This window comes from Arachis ipaensis, chromosome B9 (assembly GCF_059453495.1).
Source record: "Arachis ipaensis isolate K30076 ecotype BB chromosome B9, ASM5945349v1, whole genome shotgun sequence".
NCBI lineage: Eukaryota > Viridiplantae > Streptophyta > Magnoliopsida > Fabales > Fabaceae > Arachis > Arachis ipaensis.
Window position 1 is genome coordinate 92,279,336 of NC_142444.1, and position 7,826 is coordinate 92,287,161.

General features: G+C 42.0%; 1 non-coding gene across 1 annotated transcript; it reads right to left on the reverse strand.

The window, feature by feature from the left end:
* Nucleotides 1-1,049: 1,049 nt before the first annotated feature.
* On the reverse strand, nt 1,050-1,153 carry LOC148545466 (small nucleolar RNA R71). The gene has a single exon (XR_015901097.1). It is a non-coding gene; the product is annotated as a small nucleolar RNA R71 (small nucleolar RNA).
* Between the last annotated feature and the right edge of the window lie 6,673 nt (nt 1,154-7,826).

A 7,826-nucleotide genomic window follows, 5' to 3' on the forward strand; every position in this document is an offset into this window, starting at 1 on the left:
CAACTCAATTTCTGATTCGCTCAACTAGAACATTCCTCTAATTAAAGTTGCTTGATCAATCAATCCTTGTGGGATTCGACCTCACTCTATTGTGAGTTTTTACTTGACGACCAATTCGGTACACTTGCCGAAGGAAATTTGTTATGAGACAAGTTTTTCATGCATCAAGTTTATGGCGCCGTTGCCGGGGATTGATTGTGCATCAACAATGATTAGATTGGAGGATAACTAGATTGAGCATTTTATTTTTGTTTGATTTAAATTTCTGTTTGAGTTATTTACTTCCTGTTTTAGTTAATTTCTTCCCTTCCCCCTATTTTTTTTTTGTTATTTACATTTCATCTCACTAACCCACTAACTGTTTGATATATTGCATCACTCATACTAACAGTAATTTTGACAGATATACTTTCTGCACCTATTCTCTTTGCTTGTACTTGTTGGTTGTATGACAGGGAGAAGAAGCGGGGCTTCAACTTCCTTTTGATTCTGAACCTGAGAGAACCTTCCTTAGACTAAGGAGGGAGGCAAGAGACAAACGTGTAGTTGGTGCTGAAGAAGAGGAAGAACACTTTGAGCAATACTTTGAACCAAACATGGAAGAAAACATGGAAAACCATCATGAAGAAGAGGCTCACAACCATAGCGGAAGAGGTCGAGCAAATCATACTGGGGAGGATAGAAGAGTTTTAGGCTCTTATATCAATCCAAACCCAGGAAACTGTGGAAGTAGCATTCAAAAGCCAACCATCCATGCCAACAATTTTGAACTGAAGCCACAGCTCATCACCCTTGTGCAGAACAACTGTTCGTTCGGAGGAAGTGTCCAAGAGGACCCAAATCAACATTTAACCACCTTCCTGAGAATATGTGACACAGTGAAGTCTAATGGTGTTCATCCGGATGCCTATAGACTGCTTTTATTTCCATTCTCACTCAGGGATAAGGCAGCCAAGTGGCTAAAATCTTTCCCAAGGGAAAGTTTGACAACATGGGAAGACGTGGTGAACAAATTCTTAGCAAGATTTTACCCTCCTCAAAGAATCAATAGGCTGAGAGCTGAGGTCTAAACCTTCAGGCAACAAGATAGTGAGACTCTATATGAAGCATGGGAGAGGTTTAAAGACCTGACAAGGAGGTGTCCACCTGACATGTTCAACGAATGGGTGCAGCTGCACATTTTCTATGAAGGGCTCTCTTATGAGTCAAAGAAGGCCGTAGACCATTCATCCGAAGGATCTTTGAACAAGAAGAAAACCATTGAGGAGGCTATAGATGTCATTGAAACAGTAGCAGAGAACGACTACTTCTATGCTTCCAAAAGAGGGAACACAAGAGGAGTAATGGAGCTAAACAATGTAGATGCTCTGTTGGCCCAAAACAAGCTCATTACCCAGTAGCTGGCTGACCTCACCAAGAAGATGGAGAGGAACCAAGTAGCAGCAATCTCCACTTCATCAACAACCCAAGAAGGAGTGAATGAAGAAGCATAGGGTAGTCAGGAGCAAGCCAACTACATTGGGAATTCACCTAGGCAGAACCATGATCCTTACTCCAAGAATTACAACCCTGGATAGAGGAATCACCCAAACTTTGGGTGGGGAAATCAACAGGACCAAAGCCTTGATCAAAGACGCCCAAATCCAAACAATTTCACATCTAGACCATATCAACATCCCAATAACAACACCTCTCCACATTCATATCAAGGCCAGAACAACCCTCCTCAACCTGACCTATCATCATTTGATGAAAGAATCTCAAGGATTGAAAATCTACTTGAGGGAATATGCAAGGATATCCAAGACAACAAGGTGTTCAAGGAGGAAGTGCGAGCCAGTTTCAAGAACCAGGGAGACACAATCAAGAGGTTGGAATCTCAAGTAGGATATCTCTCTGAGCAAATTCCCAAACCCACAGATGGATTCCTAAGTGACACAGAGAAGAATCCGAGAGGTGAAACAAAGAAAGTAAGATGGGAAGATTGCAAGATGGTCACTATAAGTGATAAGGAGACTGAGGACAAGCCAAGCAAGCTGTCAGAACAACCTGAAGATACCTCAACAGAGAAGGAGGAAAAAGAATACCAAGAACCAGAAATATCAAAACAGGAGCTGCTGAGACTCTATGCACCTTTTCCCCAACTGCTCAATGGTGCTGTGGAGAAGAGAATATACTCAAGATTTCATGACTTGTTTGCATCTTTGCATGTGAACATACCATTCATCAAGACTATCCAACAAATGCCTGCATATATCAAGTATATAAAGGAGCTGCTTCCTAGGAAAAGCTCACTCAAGGGAGGCCAGACTATAGTGATGAACAAGGGGTGCAGTGCCCTCATTCAACCACAGTTGCCTACGAAAAGAAAAGATCCAGGGAGTTTTCATGTCCCCTGTGCCATAGGAGAAACAATGTTTGATAGAGCACTCTGCGATTTGGGAGCAAGCATCAACTTAATGCCCTTAGCCCTGGTGAAGAGACTGCAGATCAATGAGATATTGTCCACAGATGTGGTCATCAGGCTGGCTGACAAAACTCAAAAACAAGCAATAGGGGTGGTGGAAAATGTGTTGTTAAAGGTTAGGAAATACTACCTCCCAACAGACTTTGTCATCTTGGACATGGAAGAGAGTTACACTCACCCAATCATATTGGGAAGACCATTCCTAGCTACAACCAGAGCACTCATAGATGTGGAGCGAGGGGAGCTAATATTGAGGATCCATGATGAACAACTCAGCTTCAATGTCTTCAAACTCTCCCAAGAAACTGACCAAGAAAATAAAGAACCAAGCACAGATCGTAACGAGATGCTGACAGAGGAAGCAAACATTGAAGCACAACCAGCCCAACTGGGAAAGCCCTTGGTTGATGAACAAGGAAATAAGCAGCTGTCACAGCTCAAGGATACGCTGGAGGAACCTAAACCACCAGAAACATGTGAAGACAACAAAAAAATTTTCTTAGAAGAAGAAGCCACAAAGAGTAAGGCAACATCAAAAGGGACAAAGAAGAAAGTACCAAGGGGGTGGAGGAACAAGAAGATCCCTACGGAAGACTTCTCTCCAGGAGATAAAGTGATCTCAGCTTACTTCCCAGATATCCCCCCTAATCTCCCCACTGTACCATCTCAGTTACCTAAGGTTCACTATTAACAGAGTCCTGTCCTTGGAATATGTGGAGATCATTGATACAACCAATGGATATAAGTCCAAGGCAAGAGGGGAGGACTTGAAGCATTATCAACCTCCCTGATGAAGGAGAAACGTCAAGCTAGTGACGCTAAAGAAGCGCTTCATGGGAGGCAACCCATGTTTTATTAGCTTTTACTAGTAAATAAGTCAATATTCATAAATTCCAACCCAAACATGGTGACGTTCTTATATTGTAGTATATATAGTGAAGAACAAGTTTGGTGTTCAAAGTGTACCAAGAAAGCATGGATGCAATAGAGAACATGCTAGTCTTAGAGCTTTGAACAGAACTTTTCATCACAGTGCTTCAAATTAAGTTTGGTGTCACCCCATGGTGCCACCAAAATGCATATAAGGATACACAGTTAGTTAGTTAGTTGGAGTTCATGAATAAACAATCTAATCTCTTCTTTTCTTTATTAATCATAGCCGTAAAGGCTAAATTATCTTTTTGATATTTCTTACTTTTCTTATTTGATCTTTATAGGGAAAGGAAAGGAGCATTAAAGGAGATTGATTGGACAATTTAATGAGAAAGGTTCAGCCACTTCATGAAGAGGGGCTACACACTTGTTCTAAAAAGGGAATACATTGGAAAATGATGCCATGCAACATTGGAAAAATGGGACCCCTAAAAGACCGAGCAATCTCCATCATAAAGTGATGATCCTTGTCTTTTGTCCATGCATAACCCCAACCGTCCATCAAGTAACCACTCCATCAATCCACACCCTCCATTCTCTCACAACGTCCCTATATATGACCCTTGTTCCGTACCCACCTTCATGGTCATCACCCACTCTTCACAACTCTTCATTTCGGTACAAGACACTCCTTACTCCATTACAAACATTTCCCTCTCACTCTCTTCATTGCAATAAAACCCTAAACAACCAAAAGTCTCCATAACCTTACCACCTTCACATATTAACTATCATTCATAGTGTCTTCGAGTTCTAAAAGAAGGAAGGGAAAGGAACCCATGGAGCAGCACCCGTATGACAAAAAGGGATTTAGAAGCTTGCATTATGCATTGTAATACGGGTGGATGGTTGACAAGGAAATCATTTACGAGCTGGGATTTCAAGTGAAGAAAATTGAGTGTCCTGAAATCACAGAGAAAGTAGAGAAGAGAAGATGGGAGCTCCTCACTGACCCTGTCACTAAGGTGAATGCAAATCTCATAAGAGAATTTTATGCAAATGCGGTCCGATATGATAAGAAAGACGAGTCATATACAAGCTTTGTGAGAGGAAAGATGGTGGATTTTGGTCCCATGAGTGTCATGAGGGCACTGAAGCTACGGTCTATACAGTTTGAAGAAGAAAGTTATCACTCAAGATTGGACAACCCCAATTATGACCACATTTTGCAAGACATTTGTGTACCCGGAGTTGACTGGGAAAGGGGTGCGGGAAAGAAACCAAAGTTCATCAAGAGAACAGATCTCACTCCTGAAGCCAAGGGGTGGTTTGAGCTAGTGAGAAGGTCTATTCTCCCAGCTGCAAACAACTCAGAGGTGAATGTCAATAGAGCCACGATGGTGCACTGTATACTGAAGGGAGAAGAAATCAAGGTTCATGAACTCATAGCTGAAGGCATTAGAAAGATGGCAGAGAAAAGCGACTCAAGAGGAACGTTAGGTTACCCCAGCACTATTTACCGAATATGCAAGAAAGCTGGGGTGGTTTTTGAAGATGAGGACCCCATGTGGATAAAGGAAGGCATCCCAATAACTGTACGAAGGATGAATGCTGCAGCATCCCCCCTGCCTCAACGGAAGCAAAGGAAGAGGACAGCCCCTCAAGTAGTGGAAGGACAAGTCTTAGAGGGGCAAGCACAACAGACCTTGGACATGCACCAATTGCAGGAAGCCATTGATGGCTTGTCTAGACAATATTTGGAAAGCCAAGGAGCACAGAAAGAGCTTCAACTACAGATGATGGGGCAGCAAGAGGAAGCACTCTCAAGATGGATGACTCAGCAAGGTGAGTGGCAAAGGCAAATGATGGAACAGCAACTAAGTCAAGGACAACAATGGGGAGAAACAGTCAACAGGATGGAACAAAGGCAAAATGAGCAACAAGAATCCATCCAGAGGCTAATCAACATCCAAGCACATCAAGGGGCACACATACATGAGATGCATCGAAGACAAATAGAACAGGCAGAACTATTGGACGAGCAAAGGGCATTTGCAGAAGGAGTTTACATGAGCGAGACAGGACATCACATAAACACTCAAGCCAGGCTCGGCTACTTAGTAGGATAGCTGCCAATATTACATCCAGGAATAGCCCGATATGAAGAAATGAAGGATGAATTAGCAAGAGAGGAAAGACAAAGGGTGGAAGAGAGTCATGAGTCAGTGAGAAAGGCACTTGAGGATTGGAAGCAAGCAAGATTGGCACGGATGCGAGGAAATGCAAGAGGAAACAAGGAGGACAAGCAAGGAAAAGAGCATGGACGACCACAAGAGTAAAAGGTGGTGGAGTTCCTTCTTTGTTCCATCTTTCTCTATGTTTTAAATAAGGAAGATCTTGTATGAAATAGAACTTGCTTCCATGTTATGTTTAAACCTTTTTCAATTCTGTCTTTTAAGTTTTTGGTATTGAAGAAAGTCTCTGTGTGCTAGTCTTTATGTTACTACACCATCTCCTTACTTAATTGTATGTTTGTCCCTTTAAATCAAATGAAAAGAGAATGAGTTGTTTTTAAAAAGACCAGAGTGGAGTTCATAATATGGAAGTGCATTCATGAGTTTTTGGTGTGATCATAAGTTAGCTAAGTTGGTTCAACCACAAGGTGGGAGGACAACTATCTGTCATGAATACCATGCTTGAGACACACCCCATGAGACTAGCTAAATAAGAAGATCCTAATAAGAAAAAAGGGAAAGAACAATCAAAGTTGAGGAATAAAAGCAAAAGACTAAGCAATAAGGCTAGGCACCAATGGTTTTAAATCTTGAAGCATGTGTCTGTGGTGTTCCTGTGTGAGGGATCTACTTGGATGAATAAGCTCTTAGGGGTGCCTTATCACTTGGTAACTTGGGTTAACTAACTTGGGATTATCAGCTGAAAGTCCACTATCAAGAGTAACCTTCACCACAGAACATTTAGTAACCCAAAGAGGTGCTGGACACTAAGGCCTCAAGAAAATAAAAAGAATAAACTATATGCCTGTGGTGTGCATGTATGGGGGAGAGACTTGAGCAAGTAAGCCCTTAGGGGTGCTTCAACACCTAGCACCTTGAACCAACTGGTTCGGGAGTGTTGGCTGAAAGCTTATTTTAAAGAGTTTCCCCTTTACAGAACACTTAGCCTAAGAACACAAATAAGCCCTGAAATAACAACAAAAGGATCAATAAATAAAAGTTTCATGGGATGCAATCATAATGAGTATTCTAAGATATGATAAAGGTCTGAAAGCCAGGAATGAACCTAAGTTGCTATGCATGAAACCACCATAAAAACAGGGACATGACTTCCACAAGAATGACTCATTTCTCTTGGTATCCCATTCATCATTCTCTTGTTCTAGTACTTGCTTAGGGACAAGCAAGCTTTAAGTTTGGTGTTGTGATGCCAGGGCATTTTGGCCAGTTTCACTGACCTTTTCTTTACTGTTTTTAGGATAGTTTCATGCATTTTCTTAGGAAATAAGCTAGTTTTGGGTAGATATTCACTTACACCTTGATTCAAGCATACATTGTGCATTTTACATGATTTCATGAGGATTTTGCATGAGTTTAGTGACAAATTGTATTCTGCATTACCCATGACTTGGACTAGAACTTTGATGCACTCTATTGCCTGATTTCAGGACCAAAGGAAGCCAGGAATGGGAGGTAACTTGCAAAGTTAATGAGAAAAGTGACTACCAATGACGCTCTCGAAGGCATCATTACCCACGTTAAGAGTCACGTTAACTAAGTTAACGTGAACTCTAATGTCAAGAAGGGAATTTGAGCCAATGTTAGTGACACTTAACATTATCACTAACGTTGGCCAATGCTCACAAGTGGCCACGTTAGAGTCCACGTTAACTTAGTTAACGTGGCCTCTAACGTTAAAAGGGGGAAAGGAAGCAAACGTTAGTGACATTCAACATTGTCACTAACGTTGGCCTAAGTGCACAATGCCACGTTAACTCCCACGTTAACTTGGTTAACGTGGAAGCTAACGTGAAGAGGCAAGAGTGGTCGACAACGTTAGTGACACCCAACATTGTCACTAACGTTGGAAGCAACCACACAACCCCAAGGAGCCACGTTAACTTCCACGTTAACTTAGTTAACGTGGAGGCTAACGTGAGAGAATAAGGTGATGGCCAACGTTAGTGACACTCAACATTGTCACTAACGTTGGAAAGAGCCACACAAGCCAGTATGGGCCACGTTAACTTAGTTAACGTGGAAGCTAACGTGGATGAGTGAATGATGAGCTAATGTTAGTGACACTCAACATTGTCACTAACGTTGGGGATGACTAAGCATGGCCACGTTATAAGTCACGTTAACCTAGTTAACGTGGATTCTAACGTGGGACATGGAGGCACATTGGAACGTTAGTGACAATGTTGAACGTCACTAACGTTCTCGAAGGATGGCAAGCCCACGTTAAAGAG